The sequence below is a fragment of the Halichoerus grypus genome, chromosome 9, assembly GCF_964656455.1.
Source record: "Halichoerus grypus chromosome 9, mHalGry1.hap1.1, whole genome shotgun sequence".
NCBI lineage: Eukaryota > Metazoa > Chordata > Mammalia > Carnivora > Phocidae > Halichoerus > Halichoerus grypus.
The window spans coordinates 32576369-32593798 of NC_135720.1; the positions used below are offsets into that span (position 1 = coordinate 32576369).

Below are 17430 nucleotides of genomic sequence, written 5' to 3' on the forward strand. Positions count from 1 at the left end.
AACAGCCCTCTCCAAACCTTGTGATTTCAGTGAGTTATTTAACTTCTTTTCTGCTGCTAAACTGACATGAAGATGGCACTTACTTGATTATATTTCTTCTGGGTAGTTTACTAGATTTTGATTTACAAATCAAGTTAATGTATTGGAAGATTATTCTAAGATTATCCCAAACAGAGTTTTTAAAACACCAATAACTTCATATTGAAAATAGTTCCATTGAACCTGTTTTGAATCGTATGCTGACATGAATGCTAAGAGAATTCTCACTGAATATATTCTAGGGGATTGACCATATTTTCTCCCCAAATTTTCCCTTTCTCCTCAGTTTTTCTTTTCTTCCTTTAAATTCTCTCCAAAGGTGTCTGGGCGCCTGGATGGCTCAGTTGGTTAAGCATCCCACTTTTCATCTTGACTCAGGTCTTGATCTCAGGGTCGTGAGTTTCTTTCTTTTTTTTTTTTTTTTTAAGATTTTATTTATTTGTCAGAGAGAGAGAGCACAAGCAGGGGGAGCGGCAGGCAGAACAGGCAGAGGGAGAAGCAGTCTCCCCGCTGAGTGAGGAGCCCGACTCAGGACTTGATCCCAGGACCCTGGGATCATGACCTGAGCCGAAGGCAGATGCTTAACTGACTGAGCCACCCAGGCATCCCAAGGGTCGTGAGTTTCAAGCCGCACACAGTGCTCCACATTGGGCATGGAGCCTACTTTAAAAAAAAAAAAAAGCTCCAAAGAAGGTATCGAAGCTATTTGGGATGGAGAACAGGGCTTTAGATGTATTCGTATCTCTCTAACTAACTTCCTCAAGCTGCTTCCGCTCCTGGTGTATTTCCGGTTACCTTCCCTGTAGTCCCTGGAGTGGGGATGTCCCTCCTTCTGTCCAAGATGAATTGTGTGTGTGTGTGTGTGTGTGTGTGTGCGCGCGTGCACTTTTTAAAGTAACCTCTACCCCTAGCCTGGGGCTCAAACTCCTGACCCCGAGATTGAGTCACGTGCTATACCAACTGAGCCAGTCAGGCACCGCTTCTTTTGTGGTTTTGATCCTTTTTCTTCTACCTCTTTTGAACTACCTGCCATCCATTTTCCTTTTTCTCCTTTGCGTCTTGAATCTCTTCCTACTTGGTCTCTCCCACCGAAAGCCTGCAGCAAACAGAACCACCCAAATGTCTCCTGTGCATAAACATCTTCCCGCAACCTTGTACTTCCTGTAGTTATTCCTTCCCTATCAATAGCCTTTCCTCCATCACTAAACTTGAGGTGACTCTACACTTAACTCTTACCCTCCCCTCTCCAGTGTTCCTTAGCCAGTTGGCTTTTTCTACCGCTGTCCACTGAACTCGCTCTTTGAGGTTACCAGCAATCTCCTCACAACAATTTAAAAACTTCCTTGGTGCCTGAAGCAATGTGCCCTTGGCCCTGTTGTGCACTCCTCCCAGCCTGACTCTTCCCTCCTGGCAATACGTTTGTGGTTTTCTGTCTTTCTCTTTGGCTGATCCTTCCAGCCTCCCTGATAGCTTCCTTTCTGTCTGCCTGGCTTTATCATGAGCATTTTTCTTACTCTTTTGCCTGGGGTTTCATCTACTTCCATAGCTTCAAATAACACCGAGGGACCAGCGAGTTCCACGTCTTAGCATGGAAACCCAAACTCTTGTTCAGACACACATCTTCAACCATCCTGATTTCCCACCTGGCTGTACACCGTCCCTTCAGTCCAAATGCATTAAAATGGAAGCTTGGGCTTCTTTCATCCCTGTTTCCTACGCTTTCTGGAAATCCCGGTCTATGTTAGTGGCACCACACTGTCTGGCCTTTGGCTGCCAGGAACCTGGGAAATTTGTTCTCCATTACTCCCACGATAGCATTCAGTATCAGATCCTATCCATTTTACCTCCTAAATATGTACTGACTCCCATCCCTTCATTTGCATCTTTGTTGCCTCTGTCTTAGTTTAGAAGCTGTTTCCTGGATCACTGGAGCATCATCTTAACCAGTTTCCTTTCATTGTGTCCCTTGTTCTCCCATGACTGCCAAAATAATCCTCCAGAAATGCAAAATTAATATTTTCCATCACCTGCAGGGTAGAGTTAAAGCATCTGAACCTAGCATACCGATCACTCATGACCTGGCAGCTACCTCCGTTGTCCGTCTCCTCCGCTCCCGCCCCATGTTCCAGGCGGACGAGGTACTTGCCGTTCTCCTCGGGGCTTTTATCTTTCCTGATTCTGTGCCCTTCACTTACTGTTCACACGGGGAGGGCTGTGCTTCTACCCGCTTCCAGTCGGCCCAGTAAGCTCCTTCTTATCCTTCAAGGTCAGCTCAGATGTCACTGTGGGAAGCGTTCTTGCCTCATCAAGTCTGTTACTATCGAATCGTTGATGCCTGTATTCGAGCTCTTCTTCTGTTTGCACTATAGTTCTTTATTTAAATACCCTTCTCTTGCACTGCTGGAGCCAAGTTTTACCCAGGTTTGTAACCTCAACAGCTATCCATAAACAAAGAGCAATCCTCACCGAATGAATGGATCTTAGCAAAACCCAAGAGTACAGAACTGAAACCAAGATCTCCTAGGCAACGTGTAATTAACGGTGAGTACTCTGGCTTGCTGCTGGCCCAGCTCTATTGTTTGGGTGGGCAGGGCCTGTGGACTGTGGACAGAAGACACATTAGCACCTGTGCTTGGGGTTTTCTTTCATCATTCAGCCTGGGAGAGTTAAGTTGTAAAGGCGAAGCTACAAAATGGAGCTACAGTTTCAAATGACAGAGCTAACAAAGTTTTAAGGTTTTGGAAGTACCCCGGGTGCCCAGACAGGCGCCCAAGCCTTGCATAAGGCCTATATCAGGCAGAAGGAGGACTGATACAAGCAATGTGAGGAGAGGCTCGCTCTGGCGTTGTACCTCCTCAGGGCATAGTCCAAAGCTGCACACTGCTTATTCCATGCACCGTAACATTTCCCCGGCTTGCCCTGGTAGGAGCCGTGTTCGACTGTACGCCACAGGATTCTTGATAGGAGGCTGGTATTGACCTGTTTGCTATTTATATTGTTCTAGTGAGGTCTCTTGGAAATTGTGGTGCCATTTTAAAGGAAAGGAAAGAAAGAAGGGAAGTTACAGAGGGTGGATTAAGATGGAGAAACACTTTTCCTTCCACATGTTGAGGGGGGGACATATAGGTAAATGGAATTGGTAAGAGATTACCGTATGTTCATATTTGATTTTTAAAAATAAATATAATGATACATTCAGCCATTTTTAGGAGAAAGCCTAGAAGAATTTTTTGACCCTTGGCATTCTGTGTTTAATAGTAACTTGCATTTGTTTAGCATTTTGCACTTTACCAGGAGCTGTTGTGGTGATTGTCCTGTGATCCTCACAACAGTCCCATTCTATAGGTGGGTGTTCTGCTGGGACCTTCATTTTACTGGTTTAGTTGCCAGCTAAGTGGCAAGATGCCATGGCGACATACATCACACTCTGAATATGAATGTAATGTTCTTTCAGATTGGGAAGAGTACACAAGTTCTTGGCAGTGACCTCTTTATTTTTTGAAACCTACTTTTTTGGGGAATGGGAGGGTATAGGATTTTTCTTGGGTACAGGGAGTAGGGGCAGAGCTGGGGAGGATTGAGGTCTACCAGATGCCTCGTCTGGGGGCCCTTAATTCCTTCTGGCCATCGGAGAGCCAGCCATAAGGGGCCTCTGTGCCCTGCTTTCTCCATACTAGTGTCTCTGCTCTTTCCTTCTCATCCAGCCAGGGTAACCTGCTACAGGGAAAGACAGTGGGATTATTTATTAGTAAGAATGTGACCTCCAGTCTGGGCTCTGCTGCGGACTTACCGCATAACCTGGACAAGTCGTCTAACTTCTGGGCTTCAGCTTCCCCATTTGTGAAAGGCAAGGGCTAGAAGTACATGGATGCCAAGATCCCTTTTGGCTCTAAATTCTTTATTCTATAAAAACCCCATTTTACTTGGCCATATGTAGCGTGTTTCACAGGTGCTAGCAAGGTCTTTGTTTCTGCTTTTTCTGTGATGGGCTTTGTGATGGGTGCTTTTATTTTCTTTAACATCTAAGGCAAAGTGGTGTCGTTGCCACATTATTAACAGTAGTATTTGTTCATTTAAAACGATCCAAATGAGCCTAAACACTGTAAGTCTGTAAGGCCTTCCTTGGCCTCCTCAAGGGAGTTGTCCACTTGGCTGTGCCCTTCCTGTCCCTCTGCTTTAGCCCTTATCACACGTGGTGTAAATTATTTACATATCTGGCCTCCCTGCCAGACTGGTGAATTCTCTGAGGGCTGGAATGGGGAAGAAGCTTTGAGTCCTAAGGCTTTAGTGCCTGGTGCAAAGGAGGAACTCAGCAAATGATCCTTAGACATAATTGAGTGAAAATAATACATTTTCAAGTAAATGCTGGGTTACTGTACTTGCCTGAAAGTATAATTCTAATAGTGATGCTTTTGACTTTTGAATTAAAGCTCCTAACAAATCCTTTTATCTTAACACTTTTTAGATGGTTTCAGAACATTAACTTTTTGATTATGGATTCCCAACCACCACCTCTTTATGCTTTGTCTTCCACCATACCTGTTCCTATTCTTTATCTACAAGCCCTTTGTTAAAAAAAAAAAAAAAAAAATCTGGGGCCATATAGCATATTTTTTCTCCCAAAGTTTCATAAATCTATAGTACTTTCTAACGTTACATTTTTAAAAATGTGGTAGGGATAAGACTTTGCAAGTGACTCATATGCAGTTGTGGAAATCATTCTGAATTTAGAACCTGACAGAAGCTAGACTGTGGGTGGTATGTGGTCAAAGGAGAACTTATGCATAGAAGCCATGGAACTAGTGCAGTGGGGTTTGTTTGTTTTTCTTTTTGCTGACATTAGATATCAGATAACAGTGATGAAATGTGGGCTGTTAGAACATTTTATAGACCAGTTGAAGCTCATCCAGATCAAAAAGAGTGATAAAACTTTTCTCCATGTTTGTTCAGGAAGTATGGTCTTGCATGCTGAGTGGTAAGTAGGAAGAATGGATTCTCTGTAAAATCAGTAGAATCAAAAATAGTGAGTTTTGGGGAGTACTTTTTAGGTTATTTTAGAGTTATGCCAGAAAAATATTTGCTTTTTTTTTCTGGTGTGACAGATGATGATAATTTATGCTTCTCAGGCAGAAGCTAGATGAATAAAGGTGGGCGGATTGAAAGGAATGGTCTTCATTGTCTTTCTGCAACACTGGTAACTTTATTTTCTGCACAGAGTTTGTGTCTTATGGTTTGGGAGCTATGAGTGACCAGTTAGATTATTGGGTCCTCTACATCCTAATCAATTACATTTTTTGTTTTTATAAAGTAGAAAGTAGGACAGTTTTAAAAGTCAGGAAATTATGATACTGGATTTAACATAAAATTCTATTTATATACAAACCCACATATACAAATATAGGAAAAATGTCTCATACTCTAACCCCAACCAACTCCCTTGAATACTTAAAAAACAGCCTTCTAAAAGAACAAAAAGTATTCTGAGGATAAACTTCTAATTCTCCACCCCCCCATGCCTTTTTTAAAAGTTTTATTTAAGTAATCTCTACTCCCAAGAGCTATATGTTCCCCTGACCAAGCCAGCCAAGAGTGTAGGGGGTCCAGGGACGATACGAGATGCCTGGGATGGATTGTAGAGATCTACCATTTATTCCCTTTCAATGGAATAATGAGACTGTGTCAGAACATGACTATTTAGGATCTTCCCAAGACAGATTTAATAGATACAAATTTGTGTTAACAGTTTTTTGGGGGAAGACATTTGTGGATGTTCACCTTATGTATTTTGTGTACTTCATTGTGTTTAAAATCTTACTGGGAGTGAATGTTTTAAATGACCCTGGACTTGGCTTGTGTACTTCTCTGCCAGTAACCTACTGAGTAACCATGTAGAAGTTATTTCACTTCTTTGGGTTCAGTTTACTCATCTGGAAAACAAAGGTGTTAAAATAGCAGTAACGCAGTGTTGGTGGAAAAGTCCATTGGCTTTGGGAAGCAGCTGTGCTTACGTTCTACTGCCAACACCGCTTGCGTTGGCTTTGAAGACCGATCGAGTTGGTGTGAATGCTGACTCTACCACTTACGGGGGTATGGATTTGGACACTCGTTTATATTTTCTGGGTTCTCTTTTTATCTTCCCAATGAATGGTTTGTTCTATTTCCAAATTATAGTGCCATAAAACTCACTTTCCTGGCTTCTCTTAATCTTTGTTTAAACAATGAAATTCAGATGTCTTATGAGCAGGATCTTTTATATTGAAGACAGCCGAGGAGTTTGAGCAGTAACATTGGGCTCCATTATTAAGAAAGTAGGTGCCTTAACCAGCTTGGACTGCCATAAGACAGCACCACTGAGTGACTTAAACACATCTTCTCGCATTTCTGGAGGCTGGAAGTCCAAGATCAGGGTGCTGGCATGGTCTCTTTCTGGTGAGGGCTCTCTTCTTGGCATGTAGACGGCTGCCACATAGTGACGCAAGAGAGGACAGGAGAGAATGAGAGAATGAGCAAACTCTCAGGCGTTGTCTCTTATAAGGGCACTAATTCCATCATGGTGGCCCTACCCTTGTGACCTCATCTAAATTGAATTATCTCCGAAAGGTCCCATCTCCAAATATCATCACACTGGGAGTTAGAGCTTCAACATATGAATTTTGGGGGGACACAATTCAGTCTATAGCAGTAGGAGAGTTAAGAGTGTAGGGGGTCCAGGGATGATACGAGATGCCTGGGATGGATTGTAGAGATCTACCATTGTCAGCTTCACTCGATGCGGTGCTACGTGTCAGGAGTTTGGAGACTTAGGGATTCCACAGAGTAATACATTTCAGAAAAAGTTTTGGAGCCAGTATTTTTTCAAGTATATTGAAGAAAATCCACCATTGCACAGCAGTATTTAATAAACACATTTAGCATTAAAGGAAGAACATAATCTAAATAAAAGATGATGCTTTGAATTGAGTAAGATTGGCTCTACTTAAAAGTTCAATCCAAAAAAAAAAAAAACAAAAACCCAAAACTCACCAAATCTCCCTTTTGGATACTAAAGTTTACTTCCATTATATAGACTGGCCTTTTTTTTTCTTTTAAGTTTTGTACTTATTTTGACAGAGATCAATCTCTTCAGAGATGCTACTAGAACATATTTTCACTAAGTTACCATAAAGCACAGCTTACCTTTTCTACCTGTGGATACAGGTGACAGCTTGTTGATTTAAATATCTGAAGTGCTTTGTTGTTGTTGTAATTTAAAAAGACTTTTCTTTAAGACTCTGTAGGTGAAGTGAGCATGTAATACTCCTTGACCTAAGAACTGCTTGTTGGAGAGCAATATGGTAGCAGGTGAGGTTGTAAAAATGCATACTCGGATCCAGAGTCTATCTTGGTCCTGATTTACTAATGTAAATACCTACATTGGAACACACATATACACCCAAATTTAGACTGTGGAAATGTAAAGGGTGGAACAGTTTGGGATTATAGAATTAAGGAAGATTTAGTCATTTCTCCCATCTCTTTTACCTGAATCTTTAAATTAATGCATTTTCCTTTAGTGACTTTAAATGTATTTTGCTTTCCATTATGTATTTGTATTCATATGACCTATGGATATAGGATTACCTTTTGTAGCCATCATTTCTCATTTAGGATTGACAATAATAAAGCAGGGATTTATCAGCTTTGTAACTGTATGATGGTACCTATAACTCTAAATTAAAATGAGTTTCTATTTTTAAATACAGTGTGAATAAGCAAATTCTTTTTTTTTTTTTTTTTTTTTTAAAGATTTTATTTATTTATTTGAGAGAGAGAGCACATGAGAGGGGGAGGGTCAGAGGGAGAAGCAGACTCCCCGCTGAGCAGGGAGCCCGATGCGGGACTCGATCCCGGGACTCCAGGACCATGACCTGAGCTGAAGGCAGTGGCTTAACCAACTGAGCCACCCAGGCGCCCCATGAATAAGCAAATTCTTTTACAAATGAATCAAAATAGTCCAGTTTCCAAGACATAAAAATTAAATACTTATGTGTCTACCCAGTTTTTCTATATCTGAAAATGATAGTGTTTATAGAGAAAGATTAGATTATATGTTGTATACATACACTTTTGGTGTCTATTTGTAGGGTGGATTAAAATGACAGAAATAAAAACAAAGTTGGGGGGGGAAGAAAAAGTTGAGGGGTACAAACCCAAGGCAAAGCCAAAATGATACAAAAATGGAGGAAAAATTTTTCAGCAATAGAATTATAAAAACTATAATCATAAGATCAGTCATTATTAAAACCATTCTTTTTGTAAAGTGTTCATCTAGTGGGTAGAACAGGCAGCAGGAAGATGACTTTTTCTTTGACCTGTGTGGATTTTCTAGCTGAGGAATGAAGGAACTTGGAACCAAGCTGGGCTTTTCTACGGAGCATGCCCTCCGCCAGCAGGGTCCAGCCTGGGTGGGGCCAGGCTTGCTCATTAAGCTTTTGGAAGCTGGATTTCCATCAGCTTTCCACAGCCTTCTAATGACAGGGAACAGAAGACAACGGGCTCGGTGTACTTTTTAAAAAGCTGCGTATGTATTTTAAGGGGGAGATTTTGAGGAACTTTCTGTTGTCACAGTGGCTTTTGTGGTATATGCTTGTTTGTTTTTGCTTTTGAAGAAAGTTTGCTTTTGAGACTGTCAATATCCAGGGGCCTGAAAATTTGGAAAATACTAATGTACAGAGTACATGGAACCTGGGTACGTATACTGTTTGGCAAGGGAACATGTTCTATTTGGTCCAAGTCCTATGAAAAGTGTATTTTTTGTGGCCAGAGTTTAGTTTTGGCCCACTTGTTTGCATTTTTCTAGGCAGATGTTGAACTTTGTCAAGTTATCTTTAACGTAATTGCTTGTTCAGGTTTGACCTATGAGAATAATGAAGCTAGCTGGTTTATTCTACATACTTGTCCTGTTGTTCAGTCGATTTATTCAGTGTACAATATACTATATGAAAGTTAATTACTCCTAAAGCACAATGAGGGCTATGTAAGGTTAATAGTGTAGTTACTTTTTAAACATGTTAAAGGATGACAGATTTCAGTTTATAAAATGCTTCATTTTCATGTTAAGTCATTTAATGAAAAGAAGTTGTACTGTGACTAGCAGAGTTGAATTCACTTTTTTTTTTTTTTAGCATCTGCACATTAGTGGCCATTAACAGTGATGGAGAATTGTATGTTGTTTTGATTTTTTTTTTTTTTCATGTCACACCCTGAGTTAAATATGAGTTGAATAAAGGATAGATATTAACCTCTTTTTTACTGAATATTTAATCTCTGGTCACATTGAAGAAATGGGACAACTCCCCATTGTTGCCCAGGTTCTGATGTCCAGACTTAGAAAAAAATTGTCTTCCTGCTTTTTCTTGATAGAATTTACCAGTCTCACAACCTTCTTTCAAAAAGAGCCTTGTTTCTGTGTTAGTTTCTAACAAAACAAGCAGAACCACTGTGATTACCAGATGATCTCTGCACATTTCTTTATCACCGACACTGTGGGGAACGAATGCTCTTCTACCCGCTGAAGTCATGAGCCAGTATATCTGTGGGAGGGAGGCACATGCGTACTTGGGAAGTAGAAGTTTTCTGTTTGGGGGCCCAACAAAGAATGGTGTCTTAAAACTATTGGCAGCTTGGGTGTGGGAATGAATAACTGCAGGTGATCCTGGTGATCTGGAGAGCCCGCCCATCAGAGGCGCCCTGCCCTGTGTCCGAGTCCTGTGCCTGGACACGTGCTAGGATACCTTGATGACCCTCAGTTCACCATCCCACCTGGATCGCAGAGTTGGAAAGGGAAGTTTTAAACTTTGACATCGAGCTTGCTTGGATTTTTCTGGGACCCCGAACGTTGAATGCCTGGCATATTCTCTAGCAGAATTCTGTACCGAATCAGGTTTACAAATGTTGAATTCTGAGACTCTTACCGCCAAAGAAAGAAATATATTTAGCCGAAGCAAAACCTTGTCCTAGCCAGCCCCTCCTAAGAAGTAGTTGTTTGAGGCTCTTCCTAATAAGTCGTCTTTGAACTAAACTAACGCTCAGAGTAGCAGTACTTGTGGGGGAAAAGGGTTTTAGGCATTCCAAATGGCATGTCTCTAACTTCATTGTAGTTACAGCTTTTCCCTCCTGGGCTTGGAGGGTCCATATGCTAACAGTCTACGGCACCTTCTGATCCACCAGAGTAGTGTCAACATTTGGATCTGCTTACCTAAGCTAGAAAAGTCATGCAGTTTAGTCTCCTCTTTTAAGAATAGATGCTGTGCTTTGGCATAACTCTTTGGTGGTGCTGTAAATATTTAAAATGGCAGAAGTGCTAACGATCAAAATTTTAAAAGTGAATGATATTTTTTGGCTAGGTTTAGATATTTATGCCTGTTGACTGCAGTGTTTCAAAGCTTATGGAGAAGAGGATTTGAAAGTGTGAGATCAGTGTAGGCTCCAGCTTGGTGGCCTTGTCATAGTGTGGCGAGTTGATTGATTTTGACAAGACTTTGTCTTATGACCTATTAAAATGCAGCGTCTGCAGCCTGTGCATTTATCCTGTTCAGTTAACCTTGGTGGATTTGTCGTTAGCTTATTTGGGAAAAGCCTACTGAACTAAAGAATTAATTTTTTTAGCTAAAGAATTTGGAGTTTGATTCACACAGAAATAATATTAGGCTGGTTATAGGTTACCAGTTGATACCAAGTGAGTTTTCTGATGGGGCTGGATAAGGATCCTATTCAGAAGGTAGTTGTGGAATGAGCTCAGAAAAAGCCCACTGCCTGGTGTCTGTTACAATGAGGAGAGATTGCTGGTGTTGGCTTTGCCCTATTTTGAGCCTGGTGTGGATGACATTGGAAGAAACTGCACATTAGTGTATTTTTCTTTTCTATAGGATGTTATGTGATGGTGGTACAAATGTTTCCCAGGTACTAGGAACATCACAAAAGACACTTATCGAGAAGCCACCAGATGCATGACGCTGCACTAGGAAATGTAGTTACTCATCTGTACAAAAGTTTTACCCTCTTCATGTGAGCTTAGGAGCAGCTGTGGGCAGGGAAGAGGTGTAGACAGGGAACATGACCTCGTGCTTGTCCGGCCAATTTTGTTCGTGCTTTTCCCGATAAACGTGGAGGAAGCTGCTGACAGAGATTGGGGATGTTTATGTTTGACCAGCTTAGAAGTTTAATAAGAATCTTCCCATTCTGGTTTATTTCCCTTTAAAAAATTTTTCGACTTTTAGAGAAATCTGTTTCCAGGTTCCCTGTTTGCACTCCTCCAGGAAAGAATAGGAATAATTTTTTTGGCCTACCTGCAAATGCACCACTGTTATTGTTAACAAAAGACACCTTTTTGTTTTAACTCTACACCGAAGGGGAAAAGGATAAAAAACGAGCAAAGTTTTCTCAGGAGCCGTGTGTGTGTGTGTGTGTGTGTTTGTGTGTGTGTGTGTGTGTATTTTTTTTCCAAAGAATTGATTTCCTTAAAAGATGTTGGTCTGCTCTAAAAGCTTAGGTTTTGAGCTTTTCTTGCTTAGGAGAGCAGCCTATATAGGGCAAGGGGCGGGTTTGTGATGTAGACTGAATTGGAGGCTACTGGAAATCCATTTCTTTGTAGGATGTAAAAATGATCTTAAACCTCATATGCCAGAAAATCAATTTTATTTTAGGCTATCTTCATACTACTTTTAAGCTGGAACAGACTGGAAGGCTTTCGCACCCATACAACTCATTTGTGTGTTTTTTTTTAAAGATTTTATTTGACAGAGACACAGCGAGAGAGGGAACACAAGCAGGGGTAGTGAGAGAGGGAGAAACAGGCTTCCTGCAGAGCAGGGAGCCCGATGCAGGGCTCGATCCCAGGACGCTGGGATCAAGACCTGAGCTGAAAGCAGAAGCTTAACGACTGAGCCACCCAGGCGCCCCCATACAACTCATTTGTGAGGACAGAGCTAGGTGACAGGGCAAGGTGGCTCCGTCGCTTATGGCAGTTCTGGCATTTGGATTGTATCCAAGGAAGCAGACCAACCACACTGGGTTCACTTCATGCATTGGATATTTTATTGCAAAATACTGTTCTCTTAATAAAGCTTTTAAGTGCTTCAGTTTGTGCATACTTTTCACTGAAAAATGTGTCTCCCATATTTATACCTCTATACCTCATCTACCTAATGTCCTCACACCATTCCCCATAATAATCATTGTCATTTCTCTTCGGTGTCCTTCCCTATTTTTTTTTGTGCATATAGATGCAGGTATGTGTATGTGTATTCACATATTTATAACCGCCACACCTGGCTTTCAACCTGTAGGGTTTCATATATCGTGTGTGATCTGAATCTTGCTTTTTGTACTTCACAGTGTAACTCGGAGATATTTCTGTAACTGGGATGGATACCTTCTTTTTATTTCTTTATAGCTGCATAGTATTCTGTTGTACTATTTCTTTATAGCTGCATAGTATTCTGTATAATGTCACCTATTGATGGGCATTGATCTTTTGCTACTACAATGTTATTATGAATCATCCAGACATAATTATTTTACATTACATATGTGCAGGTGTATCTATAGGATACGTTCCCACAAGCAGGATAACTGGTTTAGAGTGTATACACATTTGGAATTTTGATAGCTGTTGGAAAATTTCATTGGTTAGCACCCATTTTCTCTTCTGGCGATTATATGAGAATGCCTCTGTTTCTATAGTCTTGTTCAGTGATTACATGATGAAGCTTTTGGATTTTTCCATTCTGAGTTTTTAGTTTTCATTTCTTTTACTATGAGTGCGATGGAACATCTTTTCATGTTTGTGTCCTTTGTATTCCTCTTAACTTTGTACTTCTCTAGCCACTTTTTTCCCCCTAGTTGGGGGTTGGTCAGCCTTAGCCAGTTCAAAAATCCAAAACAAAGTCGTTTTTTTATGTTGAAGAAATTTATAACCAGGACTGTTTTATTTGGCTTTTTTATTCAAGTTACTTCAATTTTGCTAGAGAGCAAATAGATCTCCAGCAAACACAACTGAGAATGAGGATCAAGTGCTCTTTAAAAAGCGTGATGCATTTTTGTATTTCAAGAGTGTTTAACCACGAGTTCCCACGTAGGGCCATTGTGTGACTTCCTGAAGATACGACAGTGGTTGTTTCAAAGAAAACTGTCGGCTTCTCAAACTAGTAGTAATTTCTGAATCTAAATGACCCAAATTTCTGAATCAGTGATGAGTGGTTTGAATATATATTAATGCTAGTCTTGCTACTTCTGTCCCCCATGAGAGCAGGATTCTTTTCATCTACATTGCTGGTATCTGGTACCTATATGTGAAAGGACTCAAGAAATTCTTTTCGAGAGAAGGGCCTAAAGTATACAACCCACATCCTGAAAATAGGTGAAATTTATCAGGGGCGGCTCGGTTAGAATGTATTGCTTAGGACTGTAAACACCAAATGGGTAGTAATAGTTTGATTTTTGCTTTTTCAACAGATAATGAATTGTCAGGCGTTATGCTAGGTGTTGGTTCTAGGATAGTGAAGCTGTTTGGGATTGGTGGCCGTATTGTGTACGGTTTCTGGAGCTGGACAGCCTGGGTCTGAATCCTGGCTCTCCCGTGTATTGGTTTATGTAGTTTTGTGAAAATCCTTTATCTTGTCTTTCCTCCATCTGTCACATGGAAATAATCTTAGTTCCTACTTCAAAGAGTCATGAAGATTAAAGGAATTGCCACATGCAGTCACTAGAACAATGCTCAATAAATAGCTAATATTGTCACTATTATTTCTGTTCTTACTGTTACTATTACTTTTATTTTTAGTGAACAAAGGGACATAGTCCCTTTTTCCCAGAACCCCTATTTGATGACAGTGGCTGACCATTTATTATGAATTTACGATGTGCCAGGCACTTTATGTAGAGCATCTAATTTAATCCTTAGAGCACCCCAGTAAGTATGTATTCTATCCCTGTTTTGCTTACGAGGAAAATGAAATGCAACAAGGCTAAATAACATCCATGGTTACATGGCTAGTGGGAGACACAGCTGGAATTCTAATCCTGTTCTTTTAGTTCCCAGGCTTGATCTCCAAACCACTATGTTATTTTATCCAAAGATTAGATAGCTTCGCACAGAAAGAATGTAGCTCCAGCTCTGGCTGTTAAAAAAAAAAAAATTGGGGCCCTGTCTGAAAGAAGGAATTCAATGCAGTTCATCAATAATTTTGACCACACAATGCTTAACTGCTTAATGAAGAGCCAGCAGGGTTCTGGATGTCTCTATCACTTTGATTAGTGTGTGCTGTTGGAGGGTCCAATATGAGAAGGTTTATGTGCATTTTGATGATGAGAATGATGTCTGGTATTGGGATCCTAATGACTTCTGCACAGCATCTGGTTATTGAGCCCCACTCTAGGAAGGGGTATCTATTTTGGGAATAACCCTAGTTGCTTGTGGAGAAGACTTTGCCTGACACACATCTTTCTTGATGTCATGTTTTTAAAAATTTTAATTCTAGTGTAGTTAATATAGAGTATTATATTAGTTTCAGGTGTACAAGTATAGTGATTCAACAATTCCATACATCGTCCAGTGCTAATCATCTTGATATAATTCTTAATGAGAGCAGTAAGGACTTGGCTTTTAAAAAATAAGATTTTTAGCACTTATCTTAGGTGTTACTGAATTGAACGTTATTGAAAATTATGTCTTGATTTTCATTGGGGGGAGGTCCCCCCAATATATATGAAGAAAGGGAATCTTTGAGGAACTCTAAGATTTGTTTCATTCTTATTTACAGTTAGAATAAAGAATCATTTATCTCCGATATTAATTCAGATACTAGGTTTTAAGAATTTGAGCATCAGGAAAAAAATAGAACATTTTGACAACCATGGCTCTTAGGTATGAGGGCCATAAAACCCAGTGGGGGGTAATAATTACCTGAGATAGTTCTGTATGTGTTTCTAGTTTCTTAGGGCTTATTTTTTACCACTTTGTTTTTGTTTTTGTTTTGTTTTTTAAAGTAAGCTCCACACCCAACATGGAGCCCAATGCAGGGCTCGAACTCAAGACCCTGAGATCAAGACCTGAGCTGAAATCAAGAGTCAGATGCTTAACCCACTGAGCCACGCAGGCGCCCCAGAGCTTATTTTTTAATGCTGGCCTCAGACTCTGCAGAGGCTAATAGTAGCTGCAAGTAACTGAAACCCCCGGCTCAGCTGTGTCCCATTGTTCTCTTAGTAGGGACTGTGTTCTCTCACAGAACAGGAAGCTCCCATGTAGAACCTGGCCATGTGCAGCATGCTGGCTCTGCTGTGTGTCACTTTGTCCTCAGATGTTCTCCCTTGGATCCTCAAGATGGCAGCGGCATTTCTAGGAGTCAGGTATACAGTGCTCAGAGACAGAAGAGGGGCCTTCTTCACCTGGTGGCTCTTTTTAGAGGGAGGAATCTTCCCAGAAGCCCACCAGCAGACTTTTTCTGCAAGTCGTCTTGGCAGGGGGCAGGAGACGACCATGATGGCCTTAGACCAGTAGATCGTTGCCTTGTGGCCCAGCCTGGAGCCGGCGCCTGCTGCATGCACGTGGAGGAGAGAGAGAAGCCGAGCAAAACTTTAGTTCTGTTAAAAAAGAGAAAGGGTGGAGGAAATACATGCTCTGAATGTAATCTGATCCTGCCTAGGCTTGAACTAGCCGAGGGCTACAGTTCGTATCTTTTGTGTATGTGGGTTTAATTTAAGCCAGATGCTAGCTTATATCTTTACAGAAATAGTTCTCTTTTATAGATTCTTTATCCCTTTAAAAACAAAACAAAACAAAAAGCCATAGAGTGTGTTAAGGTAACTAGGGTGGATAGCATTGGGTTGTTTAAAAAATAACTCATTTATCCTCACCATATAGATAATTTAAATGACAAATCGTCCCTTTGGAATGTAGCTATACATATTTTAAATATGGAATACAGTATTCTGTAGACCTTCTGACACTTAAGAAAAATAAACCTACAAGGGAGAGAGGAATTACATGCAGTCTGCTCTAATTACATGCAGTTGGCCTGTTTTTGTTACTCCTTTCCCTCTCCAGATATTTCCTTTTCCTTTTTCTTCCCTTTCATCCTCCTCCTTTTCCCTCCTCCCCTCTTTTTACTTGTTGTATATATTTGAGAAGCACGACTCTTATTATTTCCTAAGTAGAGTTAGGTGGCTGCCGAATCATTTCTATATTGGGGTTGCTGTTTTGTTTTTTCTCACATTCGATGCTTTCAGGGAATGTGGTTGGGTATTAAAAGACCCTTCTCTTGGGCTGTAGGCTGTTGGGGGACATGAACGTAAGCCAGAGATTGTGGGTATCAGAAAGTTGCTCTCTCTATATCCTCTGGCCAGTTACATTAGGTGAAAACCAGTTTCGTCAGACCTAGAAAGTGACAACATTGAAATCGTGCACACATTGCTGGTATTCTAGAAGTTTGATATTTGTTGTGCAGCTTGATTTCTTTCTCTAAGTTCCCAGGAAAGCCTCTCTTGATTCCCTTACCACCATTTTGGAGTTTAGAAATGCATACTTTTCCCTTTTGTAAATCTGCAGTCCCCTATCTAATGGAATGAGCTTTGTTGGTAGAAATCCAAGAGCTCCTATTGCTCTGATCTCAGCTGAGGATGAGAGCCACTCTGGCGGCAGCACCTGCCCTGTTGTTCACTGGACACAGCGAGGGCTCTTAGAGTAGCGCTAGTTCTCTCAAGGTTTGAAGGAAACATCTGGACCCAATAATTAACATGAACCCCTTGCTTGAAGTTCTTTGGAGGAGTGTCTAGAGTTGTGTATCTGCTTTGCTTTGCTTGTTGTGGTACTCTGATTAGGGGCCAATGTGTTCACTAGCATGATGTTATATGGTAGGTTGTTTAGGTTGGTGATAGGGACGGCACTTTGGAATTTACTTCCCATTTTAAAGGTAAGAAAAAAAGAATGGTTTTGCATAACACAGCTTCTTACCTAACCAGTGCTGATCCTCTGTTGATGGTTTTCTGCTTGGTCGCTTGTGAACTGATGCATGCTGTTTCTCATGGAGCCGTTACAATAATGAACACTTCTATCAACCCAGATGGAGTATGCCAATGTGGTAATTGTGTCAAAACCACATGCTTGTCTAATGGGCTTGGCTGGTCACAGCAATATTCTTTTTGGTTGCTGATAAGTAGAAAGGTCTTTACTTAGTATGTTATATAACTATACTAATGATGGATTTTAGGTATTTGTAATTGTATTTATAATAGGTAATCAGTGGAATGAGCATAGCTAGAGTTTGGGAAACCGCAGTTCTGAGTTTGGCTTCCCCAGTCTAGCTTTGTGATCTTGGGCAAATCTCCTGTCTTTCTGAGCTTCAGTTCCCTTGT

At 40.8% G+C, this 17430-nt stretch overlaps 1 protein-coding gene across 24 annotated transcripts in view; it reads left to right on the plus strand.

Moving 5' to 3' along the window:
- The window catches only part of EPB41L2 (erythrocyte membrane protein band 4.1 like 2), a 209416-nt gene that overhangs the window by 73992 nt on the left and 117994 nt on the right, over window positions 1-17430 (plus strand). Inside the window, exon 1 of one of the 24 annotated variants that reach the window (XM_036120825.2) lies at window positions 8487-8599. The exons of the other annotated variants lie outside the window; for them this stretch is intronic. The gene's annotated coding sequence lies outside the window, so the exon portion shown is untranslated. Of the gene's footprint in view, window positions 1-8486; window positions 8600-17430 lie in introns of those variants that run through there. 24 annotated transcript variants of the gene reach the window in all.